The 22008-nt window shown below is 38.7% G+C and overlaps 1 protein-coding gene across 6 annotated transcripts in view; it reads left to right on the top strand.

The window, feature by feature from the left end:
* Nucleotides 1–22008, top strand: part of LIMS1 (LIM zinc finger domain containing 1) — a 185218-nt gene that overhangs the window by 143134 nt on the left and 20076 nt on the right. The window lies entirely within an intron of this gene.

Genomic DNA, 22008 nt, shown 5'->3' with positions numbered 1-22008 from the left:
CACCATACCAAGATTTAGAGACATAGCAGATCTATGTAATACACAGAGACAATCACATAATGGCAGACAAAATGGAGAGACAAACATGCCCCAAGTGAAAGCACAGAAGGAATCCCCAGAAAAAGAACTAAATATAGACAGCAAAGCTACTAAATGCAAAGTTCAAAACAAAGGGTATAAGGATACTCAAGGAACTTAGGAGAAAAATGGATGAACCTAAAGCCTAAAGAGATAATAAGCATTAAATAGAATGTAGAAACCATAAAAAGAACCAGTCAGGAATGAAGAATCAGTATCTGAAATGGAGAATACTAGAAAGGATCAGTAGCAGGTTAGATGAAGCAGAGGATTAGCAATTTACAGGACAAAATAACAGAAAACACCTAAGCAGAACAACAAAAAGAAAAAGAATTTTAAAAATATAAGGAAAGTTGCCCTGGCTTGCATGGCTCAGGGAATCAAGCACTGGCCTGCAAACCAAAGGTTCACTAGCTCGATTCCCAGTCAGAACACATGCCTGGGTTGCAGGCCAGGTCCCCCAGTAGGGGGCATGCGAAAGGCAGCCACAAATTGATGTTTTTCTTCCTCTCTTTCTTCCTTCCTTTCCTTCTGTCTAAAAATAAATAAATAAAATATAAAAAAATAAAATGTGATGATAGTCTAAGGGACCTCTGGGACAACATCAAGTATAACAGTGTCTGTATCATAGGAGTACCATAAGGAGAAGAGAGAGAGCAAGGGATCGAGGACCTGTTAAAAGACATAATGATGTTACTCATGTGGTGGAAGAAAAGCACACACAAGTCAAGGAAGTGCAGACAGTTTAGAACAACATGAACCCAAAAAGGTCCACACTGAGGCACATCTTAATTAAAAGGGCAAAAATTAAAGACAGAATAGTAAATGCAGCAAAAGAAAGACAGTTAGCTACAAGGGAGCAGTCAGCTGATTTCTCAACAGAAACACTTTAGACCAGAAGGGATTAGTGTAAAATACTCAAAGTGATGAAAAGCAAGGACCCACAACCAATATTACTTTACCCAGCATGGGTATCATTTATAATTGAAAGTGAAATAAAGAGCTTCCCAGACAGGGAAAAGTTAAAAGAGTTCATTAACACCAAGCTAGCATTTCAAGAAATGTTAAAGTAGCTTCTATAAAAAGAAGGGAAAGAAGAGGAGCATAGTTATAATGAATAAAATGGCAGTAAATATATACCAACCAGTAATTATTTTAAATGTAAAGAAATTAAATACTATCCACAAAAGACAAAGGGTAGATGAGAATGATTAGAAAACAAGAACCACATATATGTTGTCTATAAGAGACCCACCTCAGAATGAAAGACAAACAGACTGAAAGTAAAGGGATGGAAAAAGATACTTCATGAAAATGGAAACAAAAAATGTTGGAGTAGCACAACTTATGACAAAGTAGACTTTTTAAAAAAATTTTATTTATCTATCTTTAGAGGAAGGGAAGGAGAGGAGAGAAATTTTATCACTGTATGGTTGCCTCTCGTGAGTCCCGTGCTGGGAACTGGCCTTCAACCCAGGCATGTGCCCTGCCTGGGAATCGAACCGCGGTCGCATGGTTCGCAGGCTCATTCTCAATCCACTGAGCTACACCAGCCAGGGCACAAAGTAGACTTTGAAACAAAGTCTATAATGAGACAAAGAAGAGATCAGTTTAACAATAGTACATAACCATTGTAAACATTTATGCACCCAACATGGAGCACCTAATCTTGACAGACTTTAAGGTAGTAATACAGTCATAGTAGGGGATTTTAACAACCCATTGACATCAGTAGATAGATCTTCCAAACAAAAAAAATCAACATGGAAGCAGTGGCCTTAAATGACACACTAGACCAGGTGGATTTAATTGATATTTTCAGAGCATTTCATCCCAAAGCAGCAGAATATACATTCTTTTCAAGTGCATGTGCAACATTGTTTAGGATAGACCACATGTTAGAACACAAAACAAATCTCAATAAAGAAGATTGTAATTACATCAAACTTCTTTAATCCAAACAGTATGCAACTAGAAGTCAGTTACAAGAAAAAAAACTGAAACACACACAAAAACATGGAAGGTAAACAACATGTTAATAATAAAGGTTAGCACTGAGATTTAGAGAGAAATCAAAAGTTGCCTTGAGAGAAGTTAAAATGAAAATACAACAACATAAAATCAATGGAACACAACAAAAGCAGTCGGTAGAGGGAGATTCATAATAACACAGGTCTATCTCAAGAAGCAAGAAAAATCTCAAATAAATAATGTAACCTTACACCAAAAGTAGCTACAAAAAGAACAACCAAGCCCAAAGTAAGTAGAAAGAGGGAGATGATAAAGACCAGAGAGGAAATAAATGAAATAGAGTTTAAAAAAAAAAACAATACAAAATAACAGTGAAACCAACAGCTGGTTCTTTCAAAAGATAAACAAGATCTATAAACCTTTAAAGTCATCAAGATAGAGGAAGTTGGAGGCCCACACAAATAAAATGAGAAATGAAAGAGAAGTAACAAATGAAATACAAAAGATTATAGGAAAATATTATTAAGAACTGTGTGCCAAAAAATTGGGACAATCTGGAAGAAATGGATAAATTCTGAGCAACCTGGAATTTTTCCAAACTATAAGAAGAACCAAAAAATCTGAGCAGAACAATTACAACTAATGAAATTGAAGCAATAATCAGAAAACTCCCAGCCAACAAAAGTCCTGGACCAGTTGGCTTCACAGGTGACTTTTACCAAACATTCAAAAAATTGAGTTATCCTCCTCAAAGTATTTTTTTAAAAAAAACTGAAGAGGAAAGAAGACTCCTAAGCTCATTTTACAAGGCCAATATTATTCTAATTCTAAAACCAGATAAAGACACTAAAAAGAAAAAAATTATAGGCCCATATTCATGATGAACATGGATGCAGAACCCTCAACAAAATATTAGGCAGCCAAATGCAGCAGTGTGTTAAAAGATCATACACCATGATCAAGTGGATTTTATTCCTGGGATACCAGGTTGATACAATATCCACAAATGAATAGACATGATACATCACATAAATAAAATGAAGGATAAAAATAATATAATTATATCAATAGATGCAGAAAAGGCATTTGACAAAATCCAGTACCCATTTATGATAAAAACTCTCGGCCAAGTGGGAATAGAGAGAACATACCAAAACAAAATAAAGACTATGTATGACAGACAGACAGCTAATATCGTACTCAATGGGGAAAAAACAAAAAGTGTTTCCCTTAAGATCAGGAGTAAGATAGGGATGTCCACTTTCACCACTCTTATTCACTAAGGAAGTCCTAGATACAGCATACAAACAAGAAGAAATGAAAGGTACCCAAATTTGAAAGGAAGAAGCAAAATTCATTATTTGCAGATGACATGATTCTGTGTGTAGCGAACACTCAAGTTTCCACCAAAAGACTACTAGAACTGATAAATGAATGCAGTAAAATGGCATGATACAAAGTAAATATTTAGTAATTTTTCCATTTTTATACACCAATTATGAGCTATCATAAAAGGAAACTAAGAAAATGATCTCATTTATAATAGCATCAAAGTAAAAAATTAACCAGTAACCAGAGGGGAGGTGGGAGGGAATAATGCCAGGGAAAGGAGGCAGGGCTTTCAGGAACAACTATAAAGGACACACAGACAAAACGGGGGGGGGGGGGGGGTTGGGACTCAGGGGAGGGAAGTGGGGATGGCTGGGGTCAGGGGAGTGGTGGAGAGATATAAATGCAGACAACTGTACTTGAACAACAGTAGAAATAAGTAAGTAAGTAAATAAAGTACGTAGCAATAAATTTTACCACAGAGGTAAAAGACCTATATTTGGAAAATTGTAAGATACTGAAGAGACACGTTGAAAAAGATACAAGTGGAAACATGTACTATTCTCATGGATAGGAATTAACATTATTAATATGTCCATACTACCCAGAGTAATCTATAGATTCAGTGGAATTCCTATAAAAATACCAATGGCATTTTTTATACTAGAGTAAATAATACAAAAATTTATATGGAACCACAAAAGACCCCAAACAGCCTCAGCAATCTTCAGAGAGAAGAACAAAGTTGGAGGCATCACACTGCTTGATATTGAACTATACTACAAGGCTATAGTAATCAGTACAGCATGGTACTTGCATAAAAACAGGCATATAGATCAATGGAACAGAATAGCAGCCCAGAAATAAACTGAAAACTATATGGTCATTTCATATATGTCAAATAAGCCAAGAACATATAGTGGGGAAAAGATGGTCTATTCAGTAAATAGTGTGGGGAAAATTGGACACATACATGCAAAAGTATGAATCTAGACCACTTTCTTACACCATATATAAGCATAAATTCATACAGGCCAGGTAGCTCAGTTGGGTAGAGTGTCATCCTGATGTGCCAAAATCATGAGTTTGATCCCTAGTCAGGGCACATCAAGAATGAACCAATAAATATACAAATAATTAGAACCACAAACCACCTGCCTTCTCCCTCTTCCCTCCCTGTCTCTCCTTTCTTCTCACCCTTCTCCTATGATCAATAAATGAAAAATTTAAAAACCACAGAATGGATTAAAATACTTAAATGTAGCATTTTAAACCATCATTCCAGAATAAAACATAGGCAGTAAGATTAGAGACATTTCTCTTAGTGTATTCTTTCTGTTGTATCTCCTCGGGCAAGGAAAACCAAAGAAAAAATAAACAAATGGGATTACATGAAACCAAAAAGCTTTTGTACAGCAGAATAAACTGTTTACAGAACAAAGGCAACCTACTGAATGAAAGAAGAATGAGACTTCTGGCTAAAATGGAGGCATAGGTAGATACAGTTTGTCTCCTCACACAACCAAGAGAATGACAGCAAATTTAAAAACAAAAAATATATAGAACTGTCAGAAAATCAAACTGGAAGTCCAGCAACCAAGGAGTTAAGAAACATTCATCCAAAACAGCAGGAGGGGCAGGGAGGGACAGAGAAGGGCAGCTGCTGTGGAGAGGACTTGCAGCAACGTGGCAGCTTTGGATCTGGCAGTCCCACATTTGCATGCGGATAAAGCAAGAGGAACAACTCGGGAGCGAGACATACTGTGCAACCCAGGATTTCAGTGAAGGAAAATAAAGCCTCAAAATCTCTGACTGAAAATACCTTTGGGGGTTGAGGCAGCAGGAGAAACTCCCCGCTTCACAGAACAATTCATTGGAGAGACCCACTGGTTCCTAGAACATACACAAAACCACCCACCCAGAAATCAGCACCAGAAGGGCCCAATTTGCTTGTGGGTAGCAGAAGAAGTGACTGAAAGCCAACAGCTGGGCAAGTGGCATTCTTCCCTGTCAGACTCCTCCACCACATACAGCACCACAACGCAGTGACCTGGGTTGCCCCACCCTGTAGTGTACCTAAGGCTCCACCTCTTACTATGTAACAGGCACTCTTAGACAAAAAAAATGTGGCCCAAATAAAGTAACAGGTCAAAGCTCCAGAAAAAAATACAAGTAAGCAATGAAGAGATAGCCAAACTGTCAGATGCAGAGTTCAAAAACACTGGTAATCAGGATGCGCACCAAAATGGTTGAGTATGCTCCCAAAATAGAGGGGAAAAGTGAAGGCTATGCAAAGTGAAATAAAGGAAAATATACAGGGAACCAACAGTGAAGGGAAGGAAACTGGGACTCAGACCAGCGGTTTAGAACAGAAGTAATAAATAGTCAACCAGAACAGAATGAAGACACAAGAATTCAAAAAAAATGAGAGGCTTAGTAACCTCCAGGACAACTTTATAAATGTTCCAACATCCAAATCATAAGAGATGCCAGAAGGAAAGAGGGAGAGTAAGAAATTGAAAACTTATTTGGAAACATACTGAAGGAAAACTTCCCTAATCTGGCAAAGGAAATAGACTTCCAGGAAGTCCAGGAAGCTCAGAGAGTCCCAAAGAAGCACACACCCAGGCACATTATAATTACATTACCCAAGATTAGAGATAAGGAGAGAATCTTAAAAGCAACAAGAGGAAAGGAGACAATTACCTACAAAGGAGTTCCCATAAGACCACCACCTCATTTCTCAAATGAAACTTTGCAGGCAGGAAGGGGCTGGAAAGAAGTATTTGAAGTCATGAAAGGCAAGGATCTACATCCAAGATTATTCTATCTAGCAAAGCTTTCATTTAGAATGCAAGGGCAGATAAAGTCTTCCCAGATAAGGTCTTCCCAGATAAGGTCAAGTTAAAGGAATTCCTCATCACCCAGCCCTTATATGAAATGTTAAAGGTATTTATATAAGAGGAAAAAGATAAAAAATATGGACAGTAAAATGACAATAAACACAACTATCAACAACCGGACCTAAAGAATAAAACAAAAACAAAAATGAGCTAAGCAAACAACTAGAACAGGAACAGATTCACAGAAATAGAGATCACATGGAGGGTTACTGGTGGGGAGGAGGTGAGGGAAGAATCGGGGAAAAGATACAGGGAATAAGAAGCATAAAAGGTAGGTACAAAGTAGACAGAGTGAGGTTAAGAATAGTATGGGAAATGGAGAAGCCAAAGAACTTACATATGACCCATGGACATGAAACAAGGTGGGGAATGACGGTAGGAGGGAGGACACAGGGTGGACTGGAACAAAGGGGAGAGAAAAAAGTGCCATAATCAATAAAATATATTATTAAAAATATACCTCTGATAAGGGTTTTTTCCAACATTTATAAAGAACTCATACAACTTAACATCAGAAAAGCAAACAACCCAATTGAAAACTGGGCAGAAGACCTAAATAGACACTTCTCTAATGAAGACATATAGATGGCCAATAGATATGGAAAGTTCCTCAGCATCACTAACTGTTGTAGAAACACAAATCAAAAACACAATTAGATAACATCTCACACCTGTAAGAATGCCTATTATCAATAAGTCAATAACCAAGTGTTAGCAAGGATGTGGAGAAAAAGGAAACCTCATGCACTTTTGGTGGAATGCAGATTGTGTAACCACCATGGAAAATAGTATGAAGATTCCTCAAAAAATGAAAAATAAACTTGCTTATGACCCAGCAATTTCACTTCTGGGATTATATCCTAAGACATCTGTAATACTAATTTAAAACAACATAAACACTCCTGTGTTTATTTCAGCATTACTTAACAATAGTGAAGTTATGGAAGCAGCCCAAGTGTCCAATACACGAGTGGATATAGAAACAATATGTACACATTGGAATATTACTTGGCCACAATAAATGAAATCTTACCTTTTGCAACATAATTGATGGACCTATAGGGCATTGTGATTGAAATCAGTCAGACAAAGAAAAATACCATTGTGATAACACTTATATGTGGAATCTAATGAACAAAATAAATGCACAAAATAGAAACAGATTCATAGATAGAGAGGAGACTGACAGTTGTCAGAGGGGAGGGATGTTGGGGAGCTGGGTTGAAAAGATGAAGGGATTAGCAATGTAAATTGGTGATTACAAAATTGTCACAGAGATGCAGGTTGCAGTACAGGGGATAAAAAATATCATCGTAACTATGTATGGGGTGAGGGAGGTGGGGACCACTCTATAAAGTACATGATTTTCCAACCACTTTGGTGTTCATCTGAGGCTAACACAGAATAATATTGAGTATAAAGTGTAAAAAAAAATAAATGAATTTTAAAAAGAAAATGCTGATATATCAACTAGGACTACATCAGGCAATTTTTCTTTTGTCCTCACCAGAGGACATGCTTATTGATTGTAGAAAGAGGGGGAGGGAGGAAGAGAGAGGGAGAGGGAAACATCTATTGGTTGCCTGCCCTATATTCCCAGACCAGGACTGCTCATACATGTCCTGACCAGGGACCTAACTGGCAACCTAATCATGCCCTCACAGGGAATTGAACCCACATCCTTTCCATTTATGACACAACACTCCAACAAAGTAAACCACACCAGCCAGGGTCAGACAGTTTTTAATGTAAACAACATTTGCAGGCTTTACTTCACAATCTTGGTAGAGTGTATTTAACTGCTTGTTCATCTCGCACATAGAGCTTTGTCATGCCTCTATGCAGAGCAGTGAGTGAAAGAAAAGCATTCTTAAATAGAAACAGGCGATCTCAGTTGTGGGTGGAACCCTGTTTTTAGTATCACATATGGACCATTGATTTTATATGTTGGTTCAGGCCAATATGGTGTTTTTATTTAAAACCTACAAAGAAGTTGAGATTTGTACAATGAATGTCATCTACCCTACATATCTTAAACACACATGCACCCCACACATTTTTTGGCAAACATTTTGAAAGTTGCAGACATATAATGTTGAATGAAGTTACTTATAATTTTCGACAATATTGATACTTGCCTTCAAGTACTTGTTAGGATGATTGATGATTTGACTCTTATCTGGGTTTTTTGTAAGGTGGGGGCAATGGGAAGGCCATATTTAAGAGACGATTTTTGGGATACTGGCATTACCAAAATGTTCTGTTATTGAGTGACATGTTATATCAAATTTGGATTTGAATATTTTATAATCACTTCTAGTGATGGAGTACCATTTCTTGAATTAAAAATGCCTTCCTCATAATTTATCTAAATGATTCAAATAAGTTTAAATGCTATTTCCAAGAGCAAACATTAAAAGAAAAAAAAAGAATTCAGTTTTTCCCCCCCTAAGTATGTACCAGAGTGAGTGACTCACTTCTGACAGATATAGAAAGAGTGAAGTAGTAACTTGCAGTAAAGAAACCTGGATGAGCCCTGGCTGGTGTAGCTCAGTGGATTGAGCGTGGGCTTGCGAACCAGAGGATCGCGGTTCAATTCCCAGTCAGGGCACATGCCTGGGTTGCAGGCCAGTTCCCTGCAGGCCAACTCCCAGCAGGGGACGCACAAAAGGCAACCATACATTGATGTTTCTCTTCCTCTCTCCTTCCCCTCTAAAGATAAATAAATAAATAAAATCTTAAAAAAAAAAGAGTTCATCTTTAAAAAAAAAAAAAAGAAACCTGGATGATAGCATCTTAAATAGGTGATTAAGGTAAGAATGAGTAAGAATGAGTCATATTGATATCATGTATTTTCCAATATGATGCATAGTATTGCATTCAAGTAAAGCATATTATTACCTCTGTGGTATTCTTTACCAAAACTAAAACTTTGGAGACTTCCAGCCAAGATGGAGGCAGAGGTGGAAACACTGTGCCTCCTCACACAACCAAAATTAAGGAACACACCAAGGCACATCATAATTACATTAGCCAATATTAAATTGAAGGAGAGAATCCTAGAAGCAGCAAAATTAAGGACAACAAAGATTTAGAAACAAAAACACAGCAACAGACAGACAATTAAAGTGTACCGAAGTCCAACAACCATTCAACCAGACCTGTAAGAGGGGTGTAGTCGGCAGCCAGCGGAGAGGGGTCGAGGCTGGCTAAAGGTGGTGGCTGCTAGACCCTGCTGGCGCAGATGGCTTGGGCTGATAGTGGTCACATATTCGCATGCAGATAAACTAGGAAAAAACGAGCAACGAGACAGACCTTGCAACCCAGGGGTCGAGCACCGGGAAATAAAGCCTAAAAGCACCAGTTGAAAAGGTGCTGGGAGAGACTTCTAGCCTCACAGGAGAATTCATTGGACAGACCACAGGGTCCTCGAATGTGCATGAGCCCACCCACCCAGGAACCAGCATCAGAAGGACGCAATTTACTTGTGGAAAGCAGCAGTGGGGACTGAAATCCGAGAGAGAGCAGAACAAGCACCATTGTTCCCTCCAACCCTGCCCCAACATACAGCTTCATAACTACCCCGCCCTGGTGAACACCTAAGGCTCCGCTCCTCATATGTAACAGGCGCAACCTGACCAAAAAATTATGGCTCAAACAGAAGAACAAATCAAAGCTCCAGAGCCAGTAGTTTTAAGTGACCAAGAGATGGCCAACCTATCAGATGCACAGTTCAAAATACTGGTGATCAGGATGCTCACAGAACTGCTTGATTTTGGTCACAAATTATATGGAAAAAATGAAGGCTACACTAAGTGAAATGAAGGGAAATGCACAAAAAACCAATAGTGATGGAAAGGAAACTGGGACTCAAATCAATGGAGAGGACCAGAAGGAAGAAAGAAACAACCAAACAGAAAAGAATGAAGAAACAAGAATTTAAAAAAATGAGGAGAGGCTTAGGAACATCCAGGACATCTTCAAATGTTCCAACATCCGGATTATAGGGGTACCAAAAGGAGAAAAGGAAAAACAACAAGTAGAAACCTTACTTGAACAAAAAATAAAGGAGAACTTCCACAGTCTGGCAAAGGAAATAGACTTCCAGGAAATCTAGAAAGCTCAGAGAGTCCCAAAGAAGTTGAACCCAAGAAGGAACACACCAAGGCACATCATAATTACATCACCCAAGATTAAAATGGAGAGAATCCTAGAAGCAGCAAGAGAAAGGGGACAGTCACCTACAAAGGAGTTCCCATCAGACTGTCAGTGGATTTCTCAAGAGACCTTACAGGCAAGAAGGGGCTGGAAAGAAGTATTCCAAGTCACGAAATGCAAGGACCTACATCCAAGATTGCTCTATCCAGCAAAGCTTTCATTTAGAATGGAAGGGCAGATAAAGTGCTTCTCAGATAAGGTCAAATTCAAGGGGTTTATCATCACCAAGCCCTTATTATATGAAATGTTAAAGGGATTTATCTAAGAAAAAGAGGATAAAAATATGAACAGTGAAGGGACAGAAAACTCACAGTTATTAACAACCACACCTAAAACAAAAACAAACTAAGTGGTCATCTAAATCAGGAGTAGAATCACAGAAATGGAGATCACATGGAGGGTTAGCCACAGGGGAGTGGGAGGAGAAGAGAGGGCAAGAAAATACAGAGAATAAGTAGCATAGATGGGGAGGCCGATAGTAGTGTGGGAAATGTAGAAACTGAGGAACTTATGACACATATACACGAACTAAAGGGGGGAAATGTGGGCGGGAGGTGGATGAAGGAGGGAAAATGGGACAACTGTAATGTCATAATCAATAAAATACATTATTTAAAAACAAATATCTATCCCCGGCAAAAAAAAATCACTATAATTTTGGTGTAAGCATGAGACAAACTCATAAAGAGCACTTCACAGAATACCTGACTAGTAAGTACCTTTCAAAAGTCTCATGCAAGACAAGGCAACACTAAGGAACTGTCACAGGTTGGAGGAGTCTGAGAACCTCGATTGTTCTGACTTACATGAGATTTTTGTGAGTGACAGTTACTCATTTAGTTATTGACCTGTCCATCCATTCAACAAACATTTATAATATTAATCAACCATTTACAATGTTCCAGGCATCATGTTATATTTTAGGAGTACAATGATGAGCAAGACAAACTGTTTTCAAGAACTTGTGCAGTGTATTATACTAGACTAACCAAGTCTTTGAAAGCAAGATTAAGAAAACTATAGTATTATAGACTGCTTGATAATAGGGAAAAATTAAATCTACCTGAAAACAGATTTTCCTCCCTCCCCCAAATCTACTGTAAACTGGAATAAATGATGTTTAAAGTGCTTTAGCACAGTCCCTGGCACTTAGTAAAAGCTTAATAAATGTGAGATAATAGTTTTAGAAAATAATCACGACATAGTTTTACAGAGTGTACATATCTACAGCAGCTCCTAGCACAATGCCTTGCCTTTAGAGGGTGCTCTAAGTGTTTGCCGACTGGGAGAAGATGTTGATGAAACTGTGGACTAAGATGTCTCTGTCTTAGTGAGTACATATCTATAAGGAGGACTTTTCAGGACTTTAACATTTTTTCTCAGCTTTGTGTAGTGGGGTAGAGGATGGATTTTAATTAATACGTGGTCAAAAAGGAATCCAGTAGTACAAGATAAATGTCATTTTCCCACATCGAGTAGGATTACCTCTTTATCTGTCTCCAAATGAGCAATTCCAAGGTCAGGATCACATTGTGTATTAGCAGAGAAACCAGGGTTAGCTTTCAGTTGTGATTTTTAAATTGTGATAGAAACTTAGTGATAATTTAAGAATTCTAGGTGAAATTCTCTATTGTTCTGCCAAAGAGCAATAGAGAAATGGTGGATACGAATGAAAAAGCTCAAATTATGGGGTCTGACAGCCTAGTTCTGCTCCACTGGCTTTGGTGCAAGTTATTTAAGCTTTCTGAATTTCAGTTTTCTCAAACAAGGGGATAATCACGTGTGTCTCATAGGGTTATGAGTTTGAACCAAAGTAGCATGTACAGTACCCAGTACATTTTCCTACTCCCTTCTTCCACTTTCCAATGGACTTCTTCCCATAAATTAGTGATTCCACACAGTATAACAGAGTTTCCCACCCTCAGCACTGTTAAAATTTGAGGTGGCTAATTCTTTGTTGTGGAGTAATTCTTTGTTCTGTATATTGTAGGGTGTTTAGTAGCATCCCTAATCTCTACCCACTGGATCCCCAGTTATGACAATCAAAAATATCTCCATTCGTTGCTAAATAATCTCTTGGGAAGCAAAACCATCCTCATTTGAGAACCACTGCACTGAAATAAGAACATCCCTTCAAATAGGTAGTGCAGTTCACTATGGTAATAATAGCAAGCCAGTTCTAAATGAGTATATTTCCCAAGTTGTTCAGGCAATACCCTATACAAAACAAAACCTTTTTATAGCCCTGTCTCTTATGCAGTCACGGTAAATTCTTGTGCCATAAATTTAATTACAAAGTACTTCTAGAAAGAATTCACTTAAGAAAGACCTTAATGGGAGCCTACATGTCTTATTTAAATTGGATTATTCATCACTCATTTAGCAGAAGGCAAGATATATTTTCTGTGTAATAATTAGAACTGTTTTCCCAAACAAAGTTACTTTTCTCTCTAGAGGTATTCTACTTCTGAATTTAATTTTAAATAAATTTCAAATAGTAATGATTATAATAATGCTTTTAAATTTACCTGTAGCAGAAGATAGTGGTCAGGATAGCAATAAAATCGATGTGAACATGTTAAAATAGTAATAGTGTTCCTTTCTACCATTCTCACTACGGAGAGCTGAGGTGCTACTTTGCAGTTTCATAAGTCTCTCGAAGTTGGGACTCATCTGGCTTGTGTTGCTTCACATTACTTCACCTTGCCTGGAATATAGTTTTTTTTTTTCCATGAACAAATGCCCTATTATTGTTAATTTTATAAGATGTGTGAGGGGACTTCCGCCAAGATGGAGGCATAGGTGGAAACACTGTGCCTTCTCCCACAACCAAGTTTGAATACAACAAAGGTTTGGAGAAACAAACACAACCAAAGGACAGAAAATTGAATTATATGGAAGTCCGACCACATCTAACTGCCTAACGGGGACGGTAAGAGGGGCGGAGCCAGCAGCGAGAAGGTTCGGGCAGGACAGGGCCCCCGACCCAGGCGCGCAGGCAGACGGGAACCAGTTGGAGTGCGAGGCAGACCGAGGGCACATATTGGAGCACAGTGAGACAGACCACGCAGGCCCCAGGGGGCGAGGGCTGACGGCGGTGGCACACTCATGTGCAGTGGGACGAAACGCGTGGGCCCGGTGACGGCAGCAACTGCGGCACCGGTGAGGGCCATGGCTGCAGGCGGTGGACAGGACGCCATAGTCCCTCTTTGACCCCGCCCCCATATACAGCGTCACAACCCAGCGACTTAGTTGCCCTTCGGCACTGGTGAGGGCCGGGGCGGCAGGCGGCAGACGGGATGCCAGAGTCCCTCTTTGACCCCGCCCCCACATACAACGTCACAACCCAGCGACTTAGTTGCCTTGTTCTAGTGAACAATTTAGGGCTCTGATCCTGCTATGGAACAAGCACGAACAACCCGAAAGATGGCACAAGAAGAACTCAAAGTCCCAGAGCCAATAACTCTAAGCGACCAAGAAATTGCCAGCCTCTCAGAAGCACAATTCAGGACACTATTTATCAGGATGCTCACAGAACTGGTAGATTATAGTCAGAAATTAGAGGAACAAAGTCACAAATTAGAGGAACATATGAAGGCTAAACTAATTGAAATGAAGGGAGATGCACAGGAAACCAATAGTGATGGAAAGGAAACGGGGACACAAATCAATGGAATGGACCAGAAGGAAGAACAAAACACCCCACCAGAAAGGAATGAAGAAATGAGAATTCAAAAAAATGAGGAGAGGCTTAGGAACCTCCAGGACATCTTTAAACGTTCCAACATCCGAATTATAGGGGTACCAGAAGGGGGAAAGAAACAGCCACGAGTGGAAAACTTATTTGAACAAATAATAAAGGAGAACTTCCCCAGTCTGGCAAAGGAAATAGACTTCCAAGAAATCCAGGAAGCTCAGAGAGCCCCAAAGAAGTTGGACCCAAGAAGGAACACACCAAGGCACATCATAATTACATTAGCCAAGACCAAAATGAAGGAGAGAATCCTAGAAGCATCAAGGGATAAGGGGACAGTCACCTACAAAGGAGTACCCATCAGACTGTCAGCAGATTTCTCAAAAGAGACCTTCCAGGCAAGAAGGGGCTGGAAAGAAGTATTCCAAGTCATGAAATCCAAAGACCTACAGCCAAGATTGCTTTATCCAGCAAAACTTTCATTTAGGATGGAAGGACAGATAAAGTGCTTCTCAGATAAGGTCAAGTTCAAGGAGTTCATCATCACCAAGCCCTTATTATATGAAATGCTAAAGGGACTTATATAAGAAAAAGAAGATGAAAAATATGAACAGTGAAAGGACAGCAAACTCACAGTTATCAACAATCACACCTAAAACAAAAGCAAACCAAGAGGACAGCTAGATCAGGAGTGGAACCATAGAAATGAAGAACACGTGGAGGGTTAGAAACAGAGGGGTGGGAGGGGGAGAAGGGGGGAGAAGGCACAGAAAATAGCATAGAGGGTAGGTAGAAAATAGATGGGGGGAGGGCGAGAATAGTGGGGGAAATATAGAATCCAAAGAACTTGAGACACGTGGTTATAAACTAAGGGGGGGAGAATGGTGGGGGAGGGAGGGTGCGGGTGGAGGGGATTGAAGGGGGGGAATAGAACAACTGTAATGGTATAATCAATAAATTTTAAAAAAAGATGTGTGAATTACGTTAACATTTTTATTTCTAAAATAATTGCCTATTAAATCCCTATTATGGGTGTTTTACAAACTGGGGTTTTTTTTGTTCTTTTATTAGCTTCTTACATGAACCCTACAAGTGAGGTGTTTTTATTCACAGTTTACATGTGGCCATGAGTCTCAAACACCTTGCATACAGTTAATTGGTGGGTAAGTAGTCAAATTAGGATTTTATCTCAGGCCTGCTTGTATCCGCAGCTTTGTTTTCCTCAATATGATGTCCTGACTCTCACTGAAACTGAAACAGTTTCCTAGGAGTGATACTTCCTGTAATTGTTGGGTAATGCTCTCCTATGTTGCCATCACTGTACTTTAACTCAGTCACTCCCTAGAGGTTCATGGAGAGCCTGCCCTGTGCCGCATGCTGTATGGACCACTTTACATCCTAGTTCCAGGAGTGAATGCAGTTTTCAGAGTGACCTGGGTAGAACTTGATGACAAGTTGCATGCTTCTTGTTCTCATTTTCAGTCTAGGAAAATAGCATGGTTGTATTAATGTGTGAGTTATATATGATTAGTGATCTTAAATTTGGTATTGTAGTTATCCCCAGAGGGAAATCTATTTCCGTCAGTGCTGGTTTACCTAGGCTGTCAGTGTTCCCAGTCATTCTCCTGTATACTTGGAGAAATATTTGTAAAATGACCAAATCATTGTCGGCACAAGAAAGCTGATTAAATGCCATTTCCAGGGGGAAATACCCATTCAACTCAGAGACCCTAATGCCAACTATCTATAGCAATGTAGTGGTTCCGAAGTCGAACTTTGTGATATCTGAGATTATCTCCAGTAAAAGGATTTTTAAAAAAAATTTTCCCTAAGAAAATAGTTTGGAAGTGAAATTGAACCAATAGTTGCAGAGGGATATACTTCCAGAAATACTATAAACGGGTGGATTGGACCAAGGACCAGGAATTTGGTGTGCAGCCTTTCAACCTAGCATAGTACACATTTAGGGGCTGGGTTCTTGCTTGGCTGATAGGTCAGATTCCTTTTTCTCTACTTCTTACCTTGAATATCCCAAATGTATATATTTTTTCCTTATCACAAAATGCATAACAGGAGAAACCAGTTTATGGTGAGAGATTTGGTGGAAAGTTGTTTTATAAGAGATTTTTTCAATTATTTCCTCTTATACTGAATCATGTTTACTCAGGAAAGCTGAAACCTGAGAAGGTATGACTGACTGTTGGAGAGGAAACTTTCCAACAAAAAGAGGTACTTACCTGCTGCCCCACACACTTCAAACAATTTATAACAAACCAGTACAAATATTTTCAACATTTGCACATGATTTGAAATGAGACCATTAGCTAAATTCCTAATTCCAAGTATTTTTAAGTATATTTTTAAAATATACTTAAAGTTGTCCCTTTTTTTTTCTCCCCTTTAATCCCCTCTGCACCATACCTCCCTCCCACTAGCATTCCTCCCCTACCCTCAGTTCAAGTCCATGGGTTGTATACATAAGTTCTTTGGCTTCTCCATTTCCCATACTATTCTTAACCTCACCCTGTCTATTTTGTATCTACCATTTATGCCTCTTATTTTCTGTACCTATCTCCTGATTCCCCCTCCCCGATAATAATCCTCTATGTAGTCTTTATTTCTGTGAATCTGTTCCTGTTCTAGTTGTTTGCTTACTTTGTTTTCTTTTTTAGGTTCAGTTGTTCATAGTTCCGAGTTTGTTGTCATTTTACTGTTCTTATTATTGATCTTCTTTTTCTTAGATAAATCCCTTTAACATTTCATATGAAAGGGCTTCTTGATGAACTCCTTTAACTTGACCTTGTCTAGGAAGCACTTTATCTGTCCTTCCATTCTAAATGAAAGCTTTGCTGGATAAAGCAATCTTGGCTGTAGGTCTTTGGATTTCATGAGTTGGAATACTTCTTTCCAGCCCCTTCTTGCCTGTAAGGTTTCTTTTGAGAAATCAGCTGATAGTCATATGGGAACTCCTTTGTAGGTAAGTTTCTTCTTTTCTTTTGCTGCTTTTAAGATTCTCTCCTTATCTTTAATCTTGGGTAATTTAATTATGATGTTTTGTGGTGTGTTTCTTCTTGGATTCAACCTCTTTTGGACTCTGAACATCCTGGACTTGCATGTATATTTCCTTTGCCAGATTGGGACAGTTCTCCTTCGTTATTTGTTCAAACAAGTTTTCAGTTTCTTTTTCTTCCTCTTCTCCTCTGATATCCCTATGATTTGGATGTTAGAACATTTAGTTTTCCCAGAGGTTCCTAAGCCTCTCCTCATTTATGAATTCGTATTTCTTCATTCTATTCCAGTTGGATTTTTTCTTCCTTTTTGTTCCAAGTCATTGATTTGAGTCCCTGTTTCCTTCCTTTCACTCTTGGTTCCCTGTATATTTCCTTTATTTCATTTTCTGTAGCCTTCATTTCTTCTTTTATTTTGTGACTATACTCAACCATTTCTGTGAGCATCCTGATTACCAGTGTTTTGAACCCTTCTACGTATGACAGATCAGTTACCTCTTTACCACTTAGTTCTTTTTCTGGAGATTTTATCATTTCTTTCATCTGGGCCCTATTTCTTTGTTTTGGTGCATCTTTTGTGTTATAAGAGGCAGAGCCTTAAGTATTAGCCAGGGTGAGGCAACCCACTTTTCTACATTGTTTTGCTATATGTGGGAGAGAGCTCAGAGAGAGAATGATGTTGCTTGCTAGCTTGCTCAGCTCTCACCCAAGCTAGGACACACAGCTTGGGTGAGAAAAAGAATAGGTTTGTGACTCTCACAAGGCACTGAGAGGTTAAACAGCTTGCCCTGAGTCACTATGTGGTTCAGCCAGGATTTAAACCCAGGCCATCTGTATCCATGCTCCATGTTCTTAACTCCTATGGTATGTTACCTATTTGAGTCATGTCATGAAAGACTTACACAAATTATAACCAGTCTTATTTTTTTCTACCTTATGCTAACAAATATAGTATATATGTTAACTGTTAGACTCACTTTGTTTTGTTTTTCAGGATACATGTCTTTGTTAAATACAGAGTAAAGTTGACCTTTTTTTTTTCTCATTAAGCTTTGTTTTAATGGGTTTCAATATCCTGTGACAAATTTTTGGTCAATTTTTTTCTATTAAAAAGTACTGATTTTAAAAACTAGTAATTTTAAAACTACCACACAAAGAGAAAAAATAAATGGTCCACAAAATATTCTCCTTTTTTTCTGAAAGCTTGATGTTGCACAGCTGTCATCAACCACTCTTACTATTAAACTGAAGTGGCCAATCAAGACAAACAGTTCTGAGATCATTCTCCCACCACTGACTGAGACTAGAGTGGTGAGGTTGGATGGGGAGGGAAGGTGACTTTTTAAAAATAAATTACTGGGGTTATTTCTGAGTTTTTAGATTTGATATCTTTTTAAAATTACTACTAAAGGGTAAACATCAGATTTCTATACATGTACCTAATATATATTCATTAAAGAAACAGCTCACTTCATAAACGACTCTACTTTTGACTACATGTTACAATGCATTATATTATGACACACTATTGAGTAATAGCTTGTTGATTTATTACCTTCTGTTTATAACTTTTAAAAATAGATTTATTAAGTGTGTTACTTTATTCCTTTGAATTTAAAAGGCAAGGAAGACTTTTCCTGGCACAAAATAAATATGGCTTGACAATTAAGCTATTGTGGATACGTTCATTAAATTGAATGAGCTAAGTCTGCAGATAATTTTTGTAATTGAGGAAATTGATTTGGCAACTGATACATAATTTTTTTTATTGATTATGCCATTATAGTTGTCCATTTCCCCCACCTTCATTCCCCTCCACCCTGCAAACCCACTCCCCCACCATCCCCCCCCCCCTTTAGTTTATGGCCACCTGTCTTAAGTTCTTTAGATTCTATATTTCCCATACTATTCTTGCCCTCCCCCTGTCCACTTTGTACCTACCGTCTATGCTACTTATCCTCTGTACTTTCTCCCCCCTTCTCCTCCTCCCACTTCCCTGTTGCTAACCCTCCATGTGATCTCCATTTCTATGTTTCTACTCCCGATCTAGCTGTCCTCTTAGATTGCTTTTGTTTTAGGTGTGGTTGTTAATAACTGTGAGTTTGCTGTCCTTTCACTGTTCATATTTTTTATCTTTTTCTTAGATAAGTCCCTTTAACATTTCATACAATAAGGGCTTGGTGATGATGAACCCCTTGAATTTGACCTTATCTGAGAAGCACTTTATCTGCCCTTCCATTCTAAATGAAAGCTTTGCTGGACAGAGCAATCTTGGATGTAGGTCTTTAGATTTCATGAGTTGGAGTATTTCTTTCCAGTCCCTTCTTGCCTGTAAGGTCTCTTTTGAGAAATCTGCTAACAGTCTGATGGGAGCTCCTTAATGGGTGACTGTCCCCTTTCTCTTGCTGCTTCTAGGATTCTCTCCTTCATTTTCATCTTGGCTAGTGTAATTATGATGTGCCTTGCTGTGTTCCTTCTTGGGTCCAACTTCTTTGGGACTCTCTGAGCTTCCTGGATTTCCTGGAAGTCTATTTCCTTTGGCAGATTGGGGAAGTTCTCTTTTATTTTTTGTTGAAATAAGGTTTCTACTTGTTGTTTTTCCTCTTCTCCTTCTGGTACCCCTATAATTCGGATGTTGGAACGTTTAAAAATGTCCTGGAGGTTCCTAAGTCTCTCCTAATTTTTTTTGAATTCTTGTTTCTTCATTCTTTTCTGTTTGGTCATTTTTTTCTTCCTTCTGGTCCACTCCCTTGATTTGAGTCCCAGTTTCCTTTCCATCATTGTTGGTTTCCTGTGCATTTCCCTTCATTTCAATTAGTTTAGCCTTCATTTGTTCCTCTAATTTTCGACTAAAATCAAGCAGTTCTGTGAACATCCTGATCGCCAGTATTTTGAACTATGCATATGTATCTCTTGGTCGCTTAGAAGTATTGGCTCTGGAGCTTTGGGCTCTTTTTCTTCTTGAGCCATAATGTTTTGGTCTGTTTGCGCCTATTATGTATGAGGGGCAGAGCCTTAGGTGTTCACCAGGGCAGGGCAACCCAGTGGCTGGGTTGTGATGCTGTATGTGGGGGTGTGGTCAGAGATGGGTAATGGCATTTGCTCCGCTGTCTCTCAGATTTTAGTCTCCTCTGCAGCTTGCCTCAAGCAAACCAGCCCCCCCTGGTGCTGGCTCCTGGGTATGTGGGCCTGTGCACCCTCCATAATCCTGTGGGTTTCTCCAACAAATTCTCTGTGAGCCTGGAAGCCTCTCCCAGCACCTCGACCCCGGAAGTTTTTCCAATTGGTGCTTTTAGGCTTTAATTCCCATTGCTGGGGTCTTTGCCTGCGCAATCTGTTCCACTGCTCGCTCCTTTGCCTGATTTATTGGTCTGGATGAATGGTTTGTTGTTGTCGGACTCCATGTAGTTCAATTTTCTGTGTTTTGGTTGCATTTTTGTCACTAAAACTTTGTTGTCTTTAAACTTGGTTGTGCGAGGAGGCACAGTGTTTCCACCTTCGCTTCCATCTTGGCTGGAAGTCTAAATAAAATCTGATACATTATTAAGAGTGGGTTTTGATAATCAATTTTGTGATTTTAAGCATATAACTTGTAAGGAACTCAAAGACTCAAAGGAAGACATTTATATAATTATAATTTCTACAGTGTTTTTATGTGAAAAGGATAAAAGCAACCCCCAAAATAGAAATTAATCTAGAATTAATGGCTATTATAGTGGTAAGTCATAATTCTCCATGCATGTATGAAATAATTCTGAGGGGAAAGAGTAGCCCTGCTCAACTCATTAAAGTATGCTTTTCAAGTATATAAGTAGTGAAAAGTAAAATTTAACATTTGTAACATGTTTTACTAATAATAATCATAATGATAATTTTATCCAGAAAAAGGAATGTTGCCCTGTACAGTGTGGCTCAGTGGGTTGGGCATCATCCTGCAAAGTGAAAGGTTACCAGTTCCATTCCCAGTCAGGGCACAGGCCTGGATTGCAAGCCAGGTCTCTGTTTGTGGGCATGCAAGAAGCAACCAAACAGTGTATCTCTTACACATTGATTTTTCCCTCCTTCATTTTCTCCCTCCCTTCCCATCTCTTTAAAATAAATAAATAAAATCTCTTTTAAAAAAAGATTGCTCCTCATAAGTATCCATGCATTCCCTTTTAAAAAAGAAAAGGGAAAGAGAATGTTAACTTTTAGAGCCTTTTGGAATCAGAAATTAAACTTTTTAATTGCAGTGAAGTATAGTAAGGTGATCAGGAAATATACTAGGATAAAACTTTGGGGGAAATTAAATGGAAACAGTTCAAGGAGGGAAAAGAAGGATGTAAATTTGCCAACTATTAAAGTTTAATTTTTAAAAGGTTTTGGTCCCATTTTAAAATGCTTAAATTTAAAATATACTAGAATATTTACCCTTTTTAAATATTTAAGCCTAAAGTAAAATATTTTATTTTTTTTAAAGATTTTATTCATTTATCTTTAGAGGGGAAGGGAAGGAGAGAGGGAGAGAAACATCAATGTATGGTTGCCTTTTGTGCGTCCCCTGCTGGGAGTTGGCCTGCAGGGAACTGGCCTGCAACCCAGTCATGTGCCCTGACTGAGAATCTAAAGTAAAATATTTTAGATACCAGCTTTAAAACCTGTGGGAAGAGGTTTGTATGTGCACATTTTCTAGGGGGTGGGGTCTGTAGCTTTCATCAGATTCTTAAAGGTGGAGTATGTAAGTCAAAAAACAATTAAGAATAGCTAGAGGCAAAGCCACCATGTTCTAAGGGCACAATATTAGTTCTGGTCTCAACTTGTTCGTTGT

Source organism: Sturnira hondurensis, unplaced genomic scaffold, assembly GCF_014824575.4.
Source record: "Sturnira hondurensis isolate 20B ecotype Veracruz unplaced genomic scaffold, ASM1482457v3 Scaffold0001304, whole genome shotgun sequence".
NCBI lineage: Eukaryota > Metazoa > Chordata > Mammalia > Chiroptera > Phyllostomidae > Sturnira > Sturnira hondurensis.
This window is presented reverse-complemented; position numbering and strand designations above follow the sequence as displayed.